A 15753-nucleotide genomic window follows, 5' to 3' on the forward strand; every position below is an offset into this window, starting at 1 on the left:
ACTGTCTAATGGCTCATGAATACTACAACAAAATTCCATCTGCAAAAATTGTCTTTCCTGAGGCATACTTCTGTCAACAGAGGTGATGGACAGATGTCTCCAAAATTAGCACTGCTGATGGTAATGTCTGCTCTAGCCATTGCTGTCTGCATCTGTCCTGCTCAAGCCTTGCAGAGTTGATGAGTTTCAGCGATGCAGAAACTGAAACTAAATACACCACTAGCAAGCCTTCTCTACAAGTGCAGCTCCAGCCACAATCAGCTTTAAATGTACTGCGTAGTAGGGAAAAAAAAAGTCTGGTTTGTCATCTTCTCAACTGATTTTTTAATCATCAAGAAGTATGAGGATCATTCAGTTACAAATTCTTTCCTACTTATCTGCATTAATGGAAAAATATTCTGACTAGTGAGCAATAAATTTCCGACGTCACTGATTTGGTTTTTTGCTGTTCTCTAAGTTTGTGCTGGGGGTTGGCATCTGCCTGCTTTACCACACTTGAAGCTAAGATCAAATAAAGTTCCTAGGTTGATTTCCCAAAGATCTGGCCATTTGTGAAATGCTGAGATGTCAGGAAATTCTGATTGCTGTGAAGTGAGGCTGAGGTGAGGCTGTTATCTAAAGGGCAGGTGAAGTTTGATCACTGCAATTCACAGCTCTAACAGACAACTCCAGGCATAAAGCACAGAAGAAACATGAGCCAGTAACTCAAAAAGTCTATAAAACAACTAGCAAGTTTCAGAAAAAGAGTTTGTAGAGAGCACTTGTTTGGCTGACCTCCAATTCCTGTCTGAGTTGGGAAAGGGCTAGATAGGATCTGGAGGAGGATCAGAAAGAGCCCCTGCCTGACTTTAAGGTCAGAATACTTAAACAGTCACATAGAGACATAAGGTCTGCCTTGTGGGAATGTAGCTTTTTAATATATTAACTTTAAGCTCTTTCAGATCCTCCCTCAGAATATTCAATTCAACATTATGAAGTAGAATAAACCTTCTAAACTGCTTGTCTTCTATTGGAAGTACAAACAAATTTGTTCACTTTCATACCTTCATTAAATGCAGTTATTCTGGAAATCACTATACTCCTGAGATCTAAAATGTACAGATGCCATTTATGTGGCAAAGTAGATAAGTAAAATGTGTCTTTTAGTACACACCACCATATGCTTGTTTCCCAGTTGTAAGGAGGAATGATGATAGGTTTTTTTTTTGTTTGTTTGTTTGTTTACTTTGCATTCACTAGATGTCTGAGGAAAGTTTTTTTTTCTAGTTTTGCTGAGACACAATCCTTGCAAAAGCTGTGTTGTCCAAAGGATGAATTGACTAAGAAAAATTTCCCAAACCCTCATCCAGACAAGAAAAGGATTCGTTTCATCAGTAATCATACTGATTCTTTTCCTGATGTTCAGCTTAAAATGTACACTTTGTTGTTGATTTATTTTTTTGCAACTACTTCTATCACTTTTCTTTTTCAGCTACTTTCAAATATTATCTTAGTGCTATCTAAGATTAGCCCCAGTGAAAGGCAGAAGCAAAAAACTATAGGTTTTATTATTTCTTCTTACTTTCTTTCAGGGAAAAGCTGATAACTAAGCGCCATTTACACCTTCTTGGTTTTGTCTAAACTGCTGAGCTAGCGAGCTTTGCAAATCCAGCCTACAACCCTGATCCCTTGGATATCAGGTTATTGGAGGCATTATTGCTCCTTCCTTCCTATGTTGGTGGTTGAATTAGCTCCAGTGAAACTCAAGGCACACTGAAGAATAATTTGTACTCAGATCTTATCCTGCTGTGCAGTCGGGACACAGCCAAAATATGTACCGACACCAACAAGCTTGGAAGTTCAGCTGAATCACACCTGATTTAGACATACGTAATGAAGATAGTAAATACATTTAATACATGGCCTTATGAAACACATGACTTTCCCGGTAGCTGACAAAACTTGGAGTGGTTATTTATGAATGTCTATGACTAATACATCCTCCTAAATACAGCAATACTCTAGCAATGTCCTGGGGCTGATCGGTACGGCAGTCATTCTCAACTGGTTGAAGATTGCTTAGGTACCTCCTCCAGGGAATGAAATTAGAATACTGCAACCCCACAGCTTTAATTAGAGTCAATGCTGAGAAACAGGGAACCATAATTGGCTTCCTGTCAGTCTACCACCATTCCTTCACTACCTCTACTCTATCTCTCTTTGTAAAGATTGCAGTGTTAAAAAAATCAAAAAGTTTTTCAGGCTGCCTATTTCTGTCTTACTTTTTGCAAGCAATTAAATATCTTTTCTGAGGGCAAGTGAGATCAAGCCATGGAAGCTGTTAGTTAAATACAGGGTCTGCAGAGAAAAAAAAAAGCTAGTTTCTAACTTTGTCTATTTTTATATCTCTTGTAAATGTGACATTTGGAAATGGTACTCAGGGAAACCGCATTCTAAGTTTATAATCTTGAAACAAAATTCCCTTTTACTGTAAACAGCTCCATGTGCTGACACTGAGAGGAAACTAAATGAGATGAACCCTAAACAGATCTCTTGATCTGCCTCAGAGCACATATAATAAAAAGCCTAAAAATATATGGTAAATTATGAAGAAATCATGCCATATGATAAGATACACTCATCATAACGTCTATGTAATTTGTGTGATATATATTAGACATTGCCTTCTAAACAGAGTACTGAGAAGCTTAGACATCTAAACAAGTCTTTTCATTATTGTATGATTCACTATTGAATGATCTGGTAGAGTCTTGTGGTCTCCTTTACCTGCTAAACCTGATATTAAAAAACAAACTTGACGGATCAGTCTATCAGATCTCAAGGAGGCTTATTAACTGAAGTATTAATGCCTTTTTATCTTGAAACCATACACTTTGACAATGGAAAACTTTAGCAAAAAAGAAAAGCTTAAACTTCTTCAGCAGTCTGAATGGCATGTTAATTAGTTTTCCTTAAAATCACAGTTTATCTGTGAGACATTTTTCTCTCACGTTTTAGTCATACATTGCAAAGGGAATTATTTTTTTTCCTAACTGTATCACCTCTGCTTAGGCTGGGATTTTTGCCATCTTAAGCTTATTGGTATCAGGAAAGCCTTGCTGCATCTAGTGACGAGGCTGATGATTCCTACTGTTTGTTTAAAGAGCATATTAGAGACAGATGATGAAAAGCACCACAAGATTTCCTGACCAGGAGAAAAGGATGAACATTACTTTGGTGCATCCCTGTGGAAATGCTGATATTTAGAGAGCTTTCTGTGTAATAAATGTAGGAGATAGGAAAATCCCTTAGTAGAAGATAAAAGCCTTTAAAATTGAAAAAGAAACCTCACCTAAATTGATCGTTCTGTGCCTGGTCACATCAGGGAAGCTATTTACGTCTCTGTCTCTCTGGCTTCCCTCCTTTCTTTCTTCCAATAAAAGAATAACTGAATTAAGAGGAAGGATTTTGGCAGAATATGGAAGGGCAGAGGCCCTTCTGGGTATCTTGTCAGAAACCAGATAAGTAGAAATCCTGCAGGAATCCTGGGTTCCTGAAATGGATCAAAACTGTTGTCTTAATGTTAAACTCTGGTTTAGTCCTTGACATTAAGATGACTGAACATACAGTTTCTATTGAGAAGGTGACATCTTACTAGGTGAAATTAAGGCAGTGATATCCTAGCTGCCACAGTCTTTCCCTACAAATAGCATAATTGACTACTGGTTCTCAGATGACTCCAAATGATATTTTAAAATCAAAGTTTACTTTTAATGATGAGTTATGTTGCCAGATATATGTGGTATGCCCTGTCCTTTTATCTCTTCTTGTCTCCTCAAAGGAATTCTTCCTGTTATATATTCTTTTCATTTTTTTTTCACCCATTCATTTTTTTTTTTTTGTGAGATCTCTCATTACTGTTCCATTTTTGTTAGTTTTGGGGGTTTTTTTTAGATTATTATAATGTAGATACTAAATTCACTGTTACATATAAGAGTCTTGTTTAAATACAAGTAAAAATATTGTGCATTGCACACTTCACAAATTTTTACAAAAGCAAGAGGAAGACCTAGGCATTAATATTACTGCTGATAAAACTGTATGCAGACTGCTAGTGAAAAACATTGCTGTGACAGCACAGCAATGTTTAGCTAAAAGCTCACAAATTGTTCTGCTAATGCTCTTGCTATCCACAAGGGACCTCATATGCCAGACAATAATAGTTCCCCCTGTTGCTCTTCTTAATTATGGCTTCTCATATGAATATGCCCCCTAATCAGAAAAGCTTTTAGATGGATTAGATTGGATACTGATTACAATCAGAGAGACTAAAAGAAGTTCCATAACAATTCTTATTTATGCTTCTAGTACTGCTGTGTCTGTGGGGCTCTGGGTTGCCAGGGATCTAGCTTCTGCTGCATCCGTAGTTTTCAGTTTAAAAATTTCCTAGCAAAGGTAGAAATAAGCTCAACATGGATTAACCAACTAAATATTTATCCAGCTTCTTGTGTGTATTTTGCCACCTGCAGTGATTTCCATGCCATGGCTCAAAATGTCAAACTTTTAAAACTGAAGCTCAACTAATATATTTCATAAAAGTCTTGAGGTGGATTTTCTTTATATCAAAAGACTGAGAATGATTTCTATATTCTCTTATTTTCATTTCTGTACAGTTGTCCTTACTTCAGGAAGGATTATGTAACAACTTTGGTACAGAGAAGATTCCCCTGAATGACTTGGAATGTTGATGACCATCTGTGAGGAAGATGTATGAAATCCATGAGGTTTTAAAAATTATTACAAAATTGATGCAGTGTTGATGCTCGCTATGAGGAAAGATATAAACTCCATGCAATAACACCTAATCCCTTATAGTCACTTAAAATTTGGAAGTCCATATTTTTAATAATGTAATTTATATACATAAAGTCTCAAAACTCTGTTTTGCAAATAGATACCAAAAATATATTCTGACTAGAGAGACATAGTTTCTTTTAAAAAACTTTTGTCATCTTAAATTAACACTGATTGTGGAAACAAGATGACAAATAAATGCTTAAATATAAATTAAGTTTCTAAAGGAAAGCTGCAAAAGCTATCTTTCAAAGCCAGGTGTTTGAATGAACACATATTCTCAGCCCAATCCGTTACTATTACACATTCTCACAGACAATGTCTAAACTGTCTAAAGGAAAGACAGTTCTGTGTTAAGTGAGGAAAAAAATCATTCTTCAACTATAAGATAGGCAACAGAAAGGATTCTATGACTTTCTGGGAATCAGACAGTTCTGAAGGACTACAAAGAAGAAGGAATGGTCAGGCAATTGCAAGATTCCTCCTATCTTCTGAATAACAGAAAGCATGAAGAAGATGATTGTGGAAATTGACTGCTGGATAAAAATGAAATTAAGAGTTTGGTATTTTGAAGCAACAGACCACTTTGAACAAGAAGAAGCAGCTGTGAAACCTGGGAGGTCTCCATCTCAGTCAAAGGAGAACCAGTCTCCCCAGCCAAACTGATCATGAGAGTGTTAAATTATGAGTAAGAGGAGAGAATAGAAAGGAGGTAAAAAGTAACACTTCCTTAGCATAGAATCAAAATATCAAGAAGCAAATTAATCAAAGCACCACAGGATGTGAAGTGAAGAAATCCTGAACTGTCTATACTAGTATAAAGAGCCTGGCAACCACAAAGAATATTGTATTATTAATCAACTATTAAGTATTTTTTATTAACATGATATCACTGACATTTTCTTGCAAAATTAGAGATACGAAATCACTTGTTCCAAAGTATTTGAGAAGGATGATGGTATATTGCGTTAAAAATGGTACCATCTGGCTATGTCTATACCAGTAAATTAAATAATACTGGAGAACTTTTCTGTGCATTGTGATTTCATTGTCCATACTGCTAAAAGCGTAGAACAATCCAGAACATGAAATGGTGGAGTTCAGGATCCTTAGGGCAGTGAGGAGGGTGCAGCAAGCTCTCTACCCTGGGACTTCAGAAGAACAGAATTTGGCCTCTTCAGGGATCTGCTGGGCAAAGTACCATGGGATACAGCCCTGGAGGGAAGAGGTGCCCAAGAAATTTGGTTAATATGAAGGATCACGTCCTCCAAGCTCAGGAGTCACACATCTCAAGAAAGAGGAAGTTGGGCAAAAATGCCAGATGGCCTGCATGAATGAAGAAGGAGCTCCTGGATCAACTTAAAAACAAAAATAATTCCTACAGAGGATGGACAGGTAGCCTGGGAGGAATACAGAAAGATTGTCTGAGTGGCCAGAGATCAGGTAAGGAAGGCTAAAGCCCTGACAGTATTAAATCTGTACAGGGACATCAATGGCAACAATAAAAGCTTCTTTACGTATGTTGGGGATAAAAGGAAGACCAGGGAGAATGTAGGCCAACATGGCTTCACTAAGGGAAAATCATGCAGAACAAATTTAGTGGCCTTCTATGATGGGGTTACAGCATTGGTGGACGAGGGAAAACCAACCGATGTCATCTACCTGGATATGGACAAAGCATTTGACACTGTCCCGCACGACATCCTTATCTCTAAACTGGAAAGACATGGATTTGACAGACGGACCACTCGGTGGATAAGGAATTGGCTGGATGGACACACTCAGAGAGTAGTGGTCAACAGCTCAATATCCAAGTGGAGATCAGTGATGAGTGGCGTTCCTCAGGGATCTGTCTTGAGACCAGCCGTGTTTAACATCTTTGTCAGAGACATGAACAGTGGGATAGAGTGCACCCTCAGCAAGTTAGCCAATGACACCAAGCTGTGTGGTGTGGTTGACACGCTGGAGGGAAGGGATGCCATCCAGAGAGACCTTGTCAGGCTGGAGAGGTGGGCCCGTGCCAACCTCATGAAGTTCAACCAGGCCAAGTGCAAGGTCCTGCATGTGGGTCGCGGCAATCCCAAGCACAAATACAGACTGGACAGAGAATGGATCGAGACCTCCTTCTCTCCCTGAGGAGAAGGAGTGCTGGTGGACGAGTAGCTCAACGTGAGCTGGCAATATGTGCTCTCACAGCCCAGAAAGTCAACCACACCCTAGGCTGCATCAAAAGAAGCATGGCCAGTTGGTTAAGAGAGGTGATTCTGCCCCTCTACTCTGCTCTGGTGAGACCCCACCTGCATCCAGTTCTGGAGCCCCCAGCATAAGAAGGACATGGACCTGTTGGAGCGAGTCTAGAAGAGGGCCGCAAGGATAATAGAGTGCTAGAGAACTCTCCTATGAGGACAGGCTGAGAGAGTTGGGGCTGTTCAGCCTGGAGAAGAGAAGGCTCCGGGGAGATCCAGTGGCCTTCCAGTGCCTAAAGGAGGCTTATGAGAAAGATGGGGAGAAACTCTTCAGCAGGGTCTGTTGTGAAAGGACGAGGGGCAGTAGTTTTAAAATAGGCGGAGATAAATTCAGACTGGACATAAGGAAATTTTTTTTTTTACAAAGAGGGTAGTGAAACACTGGAACAGGTTGCCCAGAGAGGTGGTAGAAGCCTCTTCCCTGAAAACATTCAGTGCCAGGTTGGACAGGGCTCTGAGCAAACTGATCTAGTTGGAGATGTCCCTAGGGTTCTTGCAGGGGGTTTGGACCTTTAAATGTCCTTTCCAACCTAAACTAGTCTATGATTCTATGATCCTGTTATAGCATCTTAAACAGTGGCAAAGTAGAAAAATTAAATGGTTATTTTAAAAATAGGTAGGAATTGGGCAGCATAGCATAGTGCAGACCACAGATCACTACTACAAATGATTGGAGCATTTAATAAATTCAGGACAAGATGTATTTAAAAAGACCAATCATTGATTTTGGGCAACCACATCTGGAGAACACATATGCTGAGGAGACACTGACTCCTTTTCTTTATTTGGTTTTTTTTTTTTTTTCGGTTAAGAGTTAAAAGCAAGGTTCAGAGTAACATGAGATATAGATGTGACAGCCTTGTTATTAATGTTAATAAGGTCAATTAAATATTTAGGATCTGTGTAGATAGCAATATGAAGTAGTAGTAATGAGCTTGTATGAACACTGATACTGTCATGATGGTTCCTTGGATACTGTGTCCAGTTCTAGTGTCCACATTTCAAGAACGATACGTTTGCCTTACGGAGAGTCTGATCAAATGCTCAAACAAGTAAAATAAATTCTTATAGTAAGAATATTAAGGAGCTCTACGTGAGTAATTAATAGGTAAAAATTGTTGTAATTTAGTAACAATCTGAATGTATGAGCAATAGGATCCAAAATTTGATATGATGCTACAGTGCATAATAGAGATGTTTAATGACTGTAAGTAGAAGCTACACTAATTCAGTTGAAAGATACAGCTTCTATGGCAGCAAGTTTATCCAGCGTTTGGCACCTCAGTAAGTCAGTTGCAGCTTTTCAACATCTGGAAAATTTAAAATAGAATTGGGGTTTTCTTTTCTGTAACAATTTCTGCAGTTTTACCACTGCTTGAAACAGCTTGTTTTTCGCAGAATGTCAGATTAGCATGTCACAAAGAGAGGAGCTGTAACCTCCTGCACAGGATTTCTCAGTGGGTTGTTTGGCTTTAAAAAGGTATATGAGGAAAAAAAAAACATCTCTTGCATGTTTGACTTGTGTCTTGCTGTTATTCTTTCTCCAAGCATTTGCTATTGACCATTGTCATAAACAGGACACTGAGCTAGATGAATGGTTGGTCCAATCCAATACAGTGGTTCTTATGTTCTTACTACACTGGTCCTTTCTGCCTTAATTCCTACAAATGTCAATAGAGATTAAATATATTCCATTATATGTAATTGCTGGTTTTTTGTAGGTATGCATAGAAAAAGTACTGTCAACTACTCACAAAATTGCATAGCTCTTTTACTAGCTGGAACTGTAATTATACACTGATGCTAGATTACCACAGGAGCAACTGTGGAAGAAACTATATGACACCACACAGACTACACACCTGTATTTCAACTGAAGTGTATTAGTCTAGTTAACTATTTGGGGCTTTGTTGAGCTTCATAAAGTATAGCATCTGAATGTTTCAATTAATGCAGATTTCATCCAGGCTTTAATCATCTACTCCTTTCTAGGATTCTCACACCTGATCTTAAGAGTGTGAATCATTGCAGTCTTATGTGCAATCTATTATATATGAGTGTTACAAGGCTTGATAAATATGAAGCTGCCTTTTACAAAAATGACACTTTTTTTCCAGCAGCAGAGATTACTTTAGAAGACACTTTGAGCTTTTCAGTAAATTGGTTGCAAATTATTTTGATGTTTAGAGTGCTGGGTGTATGGATAGTGACAGGTTCTGACAAGGCAGAAAGTGGTGTGGCATTATCAGTAGCCATGGAAATGGTCCTGAAAAGGAACGCTACAGTACTTTAATGTAAAAAGTGCCATCGAGACTTTCATAATCTGTTCACAGATGGCTTATATACAGAAAGAGGTGAAATCAGCTGAAAAAAGCTATTCAGTAAGAAGTATGTACACACGCCTCTTGCCTGGAAGTATATTCAGGTGTTCTGTCAGCACACGTTTTGAAAAGAAAACAGAGAAACAGTGTCTCTGAACTGAACTGTAGAAAATTCCCAAAGAAACATGGTTAACTAGAGCAGTGGTTTGAGTTAGGATGGAGTGCCAGGAGGGGATACAAATTAGGGTGGGCCACCTGATTATCTCTTTTCAACACCCATGCATCCAGAGGACAGCATTGCAACCTTAAGCTAATTGCCTGAAGTGGTGGATAAAATATCTGCCTGACTTGTGTTCTATGTGCATGCAGCAGTAATCTTCCATATTTCCAGCCAGTCCCTAAGTCTGAAGTAAAGTTTACCCTGGGCACCACAGCTTGTCAAACACAATGCCAACACAGTAACATACCTATTATCCCCATGTTCTCATGGCAGATGACTACTATGCAGCACCATTCTGCATGATGCTTGTTCCCCACTGATCAGGAAAACATTTCTAAACCTCTGGTCTAGCATCTGGAGAAATAAATATTTTCTAAGTTCAAAGAAAAACAAATCTAGACTATGAAAGTTCCAGATGTATAAATTTTATTGCAGCCATACATAACCAATCTATTAATTTTATAAGAGTCACTGATGAAAAACACGGTAGAATCTAGATTGGAGTTTTTCACTTTCTGGGAGAGCGAAGATGGGAACTACTGGCAAGCTGTAAACACATTTAAAAACGGGCAAACTATTCATTAAGCTCATAAAAGAGCAAGATGAAGCCCATAATACACATGCACGCTACACAGTACTGACAAGAAAAGCTATGATAATGTATTTATGAAATGCTTTCATTTTCCAAGGAAGAGGTCACTGCATGACTAATCAACTATGTTTTTAGTAATTATACAGAGAATAAACAAAAAACCCCAAGAGATTACAAAAATTCTCATTAAAAGTAAGCTGAGGTTTGGTTCTGACAGTAGTTTGGTGCACTGTTTGGTTTGCTTTATTATGTGAAGCCCTTGGGTGAGAAAGTATGGTTACTGTATGGAGACCATGTTAATGCCCATGCCCTCTGAGCTGCCCTATATCCACAGGCACTCTCAGCATCATGCCTATACCAGAGGTCATCTCCTTGGTACTTCTTACTCATCCATGAAACATACATTTGCACTTCTCAAAGGAGCTTCTTCCCTACAAGTGGACCAGCTGACACCAGCATCCTTACTATCCACTCTTGCTGACTGAGGAAGAAGCCAAACATCAGCACACATTTTGAGTGTCAGATCCCAAAAAGGATACCTGCTCACTGATGCGTATAAAGCTGTTCTTTATTAGGGAACTAAGGTATACAGTACCTGTTAGTTCATTATGGAATATCTTCTCTCAGCAGATGACATTAAGGATGAAAATTCTTTATATGTATGGGTATATATATATGTTTTCTTGTGGTAAATATTAGGCATAAAATTGAAACAAAAAATAGAAAAAGGGAAAAAAAAAGAAATTCAGCGATAGGTTATACCTGTGGAGTAACAGTGGACATTATATAGGTTTCTTCTGCTGTCACCTCCCTCAGTTATCAAAGTTGAGGACTTACATCCACCATATCTATGCCCTCTGACTCTTCTTCTAAGAAGCAATTTTTTGGGTACTGCACTCTAATACACCCCAACTTGATTCACTAACTATTTTGTCAAAATTGACTGTTCAACTCACTCTTCTATCTTTTACCATAATCTTTCTAAGCACTCATATTATATATATTTTTTTCATTTTTAACCTCAACAAAATACAAGTAAAGCATACTAGACTTTTATGGGGAAAAAAAAAAAACCAAACCTAATGAATATATAGATATGTAAATTTCTTATTTCTGTGTTATCTCTTTCCTTCACAAGCTTATTCATTTGATACATCTCATAATGCAAATGCACTTTAAGAGGTTCTTCATCTTTGTGTTGTAGCTTTCCTATTTTCACACCAAACGTCAATGAACTTTTTTTTTTTTTAGTATAGCTGTGTTCTTGCTTATTGGAACCAACACTTAATGGAAGTTACATGCTTCATAAATTGCATATCAGAAGAATTGTACCAATATCTTCTTAACTTCTGTATCCCTCAATTGTTTCTGTCTTTTCAAGGCAAAACATGACATTAATACAACAGGAAAGGAATATGGAAAATGTAAGTTTATACTGCTTAACAATGGTCGTCTTAACATTGTAACTTTTAGGACTCCTCAAACCACTTAAAGTCTGAGTTTATGATTGTGGATATCTTCAGATATGCTATATTCTTCCTAATTTAGGTTTAAGGACATAATGAAATTAATTTGAAAAAGGAAATAAATCCACAGAGTTAATTATCCACTGATAATATAAGAACTCTATTTTTTGATAGGTCCAGTAGGGTACTACCACCACAGACAGCTGCATCAGTGCAACTGAGATCAGTGAATTACAGCAAAATTGCTGGAAACAAGCAGCAGGGGAAGTGGAAGGAACTATCTTAGTACAACTTTTATTCCTGATGGAAATATATCATGGAATGGCTTCCCCGCCCCAGGAGTTTTGGGATACAAACAGCCCAACAGCGCAGACAGCGTGGGCTGTACCCATGCTCAGAACATAAATTCTTGGTTCTCAGCAATGCAGTACTCTTTCCTTCCTGTATACACTTGTTTAGCCACCACAGGTGCATTAACAGGTAAAGCAGGTGGGGTTTTTTTTCAGTGCTTCTGTTGGGTTTTTTTTCTGAATACATAGTAGAATAATTTGAGATGCTTATTTAAATTGTTGAGAAAAAACAGCTTTGTTCTGTCTTTTGAAAAGCAACACTGAAGCTTTCATTCATCTGCTTTTCATCCAGTGTTCTTTTCTGGCCTCCTTTCTGCTTCCTGCCACACAATGTAATATTATTATGAAAGCGTTTAAAGTAATGACAACTATATTAGGAAAAAATTAACCATTTTTCTGTGTGTAGGCAAAAAAAAGGAACACACACACATACCGAGCAAGTGCCACACAATGTCTGAAAATTTTCTAATTGAGCCACAGCTGGAGACAGTCACACATAGTTGTAACACTCGGAGTGCCTATGACGCCGTTTCTTGCTCTACACTCCCACACAGTTTTTCAGCCAGATTGCTAAAACAGGGATCTTACAGGATATTGAACATTATGGCAGAAGATACGTACTTAGATATGAACACCGATATGTTAGTCCACCAAGGCTTCCTATGTATACTCCACAGAGGAAGAGAGATATGCTTCTTTAGAAGCAGAGTCAGATAAATTAGGATCTTAATGTGTATGATTTAAATCTCTCTTTGGTAAAGTCCTTTTTTCCTTTCCATCAAAGACTCAAGGGAAACAGAACATCTAATGTAGAAACAGTCATTACCTTATTAAAGATAGATATTTTTTTTCATCAGCAGCACACTTAGACGCACAGTTAATTTTAAGTACATGGGTAGTCACTGAAGCATTTTAAATGCATTAAAGTATGTCTGAGTGTCTTGTTAAGTTGTGGCCAGTGAACCAAACTCAAGTACTAAGAATCTTGCAAGTTATTTTGTCTGGGCACCCAACTGACATCAGGGAATGCAGCAGTAACACAGGCTTCTACTTCTCCGTGTTCAGCTTGAAAATATGGTTGTAATGTCTGATCTCAGGCCAACAGAAGCTGATGGGAAGTTTATACTTTGAAGTAGACTTCTTATGGAGCAGTTCTTATATTTCTTGCCCAGCTATGGGCCAATAAAATGGCCAAGGAATGTAGGACAACTTTCAAAAACATTATAAATAAAAAAAATATATATGAACGAGAACTACAGAGACAAAATCTGAACCCTTGGGAAAATTACTTTCAAGTTAAAATATTGTGCCACATATCTGTTTCTGTGGTGTTTATAAATATTTACTAGTGTATTAAAAGTAGCTAAGATATAGACTAACCACAACTGATGTTGAATGGGCTCTAGGAGCAATCAAATCAGATATTTAATATCATTAATCAAAAAAAAAAAGATATGAACTACTGAGTTTTTAAGAGGTAAATAAGTCATGAGAAAAAAAATTGAAAAATGCTTTTTTTTTTAAAAGGAAAAATGTCAAAAATTTCCTGTTATTAATATTTCATATCCTTATACTATTTCCTCTAGCACACACAAATGTAACTTAAGGCATAAACCACTTTTTTTTTGTATAATGCAATATAACGAGTCTTTAAAGTAAGAATCAATCTGTTTGTAAAGGAGGTACCAGATGTGTATCCACTAAGATGAAAGAAAGGCTTATCTCTCATCAATGCATAGGAGATTTATGCTTGTAATTCTTCCTAGAAAATGGAGAAGAAATATTCATGAACAGAAGGTGCCATGCAGTGTGATCTAATGGATCATTCTAATGCTGAAATCCAAAAATTCCTGTGCTCATCCAGCCATTACTATAAGGTTTTGAGATTTTTTTTTTTCAGTTTCTATCCCTGTCTTCTCAACTGTAAATCCTCTACACTTGAATGCTTTTATAGGGAAGACCAATTAAATTTCAATATATAGAATGTATAAGATCAGGAGCTAAGGAATAGCATTTTATTCTTATAATTATCCAGTATTCAGATTGCCAAAGAAGGAATGTGAAATATACATGGAGTGTGCTAAGTCCATATAAGCATCCTGATGTACCTGTAATAATTCATATTTGGAGGGATTATTATATTGGATAGTTTCACCCACTTCTTAGTCATTGTAAAATACGTAAGTGAATTTATAATAAAAATAATAAATTAATAATTAAATGTATGAAAAATAAAATAAACACTTCAGAAAATGCTTCTTTCTTTGTGCATCCATCCATTGGAAGGAAGGTAATTATATAGCATAAGACTTGTCTGTATTTCCTACCCATGTTTTAGTCACTTTCTGTGCAATATGAGAGATTAGATCATACATCTTCTGTGGAAAGCAGAGCTGAATCCCTCTTATTTCAGGGAGAGTTAAATCTAACAAAAGACTTTTTAACCCCTAGGACTCTAAGGTACTCTGGGTTGAGACTCTTTGCCTTTAGAAGCTCTTCCACTTCACAGGGAATGTCACCTTCCACTGGGAGTTTTGTAATTGGTTTCGGTGAGGCCAGGATTTCAACTCAGCATCTAAGTCACTACTGAAAATAAGACTTTGGATGGAAAGTCGCTTATATGGTTTTAACATACGGATGTGTAGTGTTTTGCAAAATAATGTTCCTTTCACTCGTCTTTCAGCAGCAAAATGAGACACAAGCAGAATCCAAATTGAATTATCTCTTGCGCTTAAACTGAAGGAAAAACTGACATTTGACAAACATTTGCATCTTCAGAACATTAAAAATATGTCACAATAAATGCCAGATCAATATCTTTGATTTAGATCTTTTGACAAATAATTGCCCCCCTCAACTCCTTGCTTTGACTTCCCCCCACCTCTCCTGCCACATTTTAGAATTTGAAATTAAAAGCATAAATTATATGTTGTAGCTTGGAGCTAAGAAATTATTCTGTCTCTGAATGTTCTTTTAGAACCACAGCCAGCCAAAGCTAATTCAGCACAGTCTCGCTGAAGTGCTTGGAGCAGTCTGTCTAAACAGCACAGGCCTTCTTAATTTACCAAATGCTCACACTGCCTCCAATTAGGATGAAAGTGACTGTGCAATTGAAGAAAAAAGTAACTTGACTCTTTCAAGCAGCAGTTGAGAGTGTATGAAAACTTGCACAGATCAGGCATTCAGGGTCAGGTCAGCTTCATACCTTTGACCTTCTTGAGGGCCTAACAAAATGCTAGTGGGAACAGGAGATCTTCCCTGTTTGTATAGCTGCTGGATATCATACGTTGCATCTGCCCTTGTGGAGACCTCGCTTTTATTACATATTAAAGTCACAAGCCAGATCACTTCAGTGGACTGACTCCTTGCAGTCCGTTTTGGAACGTCTCCCTGAGCAAGACAGAGGACATCTGAACTCTCCCATGCTTTACTTGAGTTACCATTCGCTCTTCAAAAACTGACAGTGGCAGAATTTTCATAGAAATATGCAGGAAAACTTCTTGTGTGCAGCCATAAAATGCTCTGTATCACAGAGATCCTTAGCAGGAGGAGACTCTGGATTGGTGTTAACAGTTAGGGCTTTGCTCGCATGTGCGATACCCATTTCACACTTGAAACAAAAATCTGTGCATGAGGAATTTCAATTTGAGATCCAGGGTGCTGGAACAGGTATTAATGCACAGACAGGAGGTGCTGGAATGATGACTGCTTGTGTTTGTCAGTTA

This window comes from Chlamydotis macqueenii, chromosome 2, assembly GCF_036417535.1.
Source record: "Chlamydotis macqueenii isolate bChlMac1 chromosome 2, bChlMac1.mat, whole genome shotgun sequence".
NCBI lineage: Eukaryota > Metazoa > Chordata > Aves > Otidiformes > Otididae > Chlamydotis > Chlamydotis macqueenii.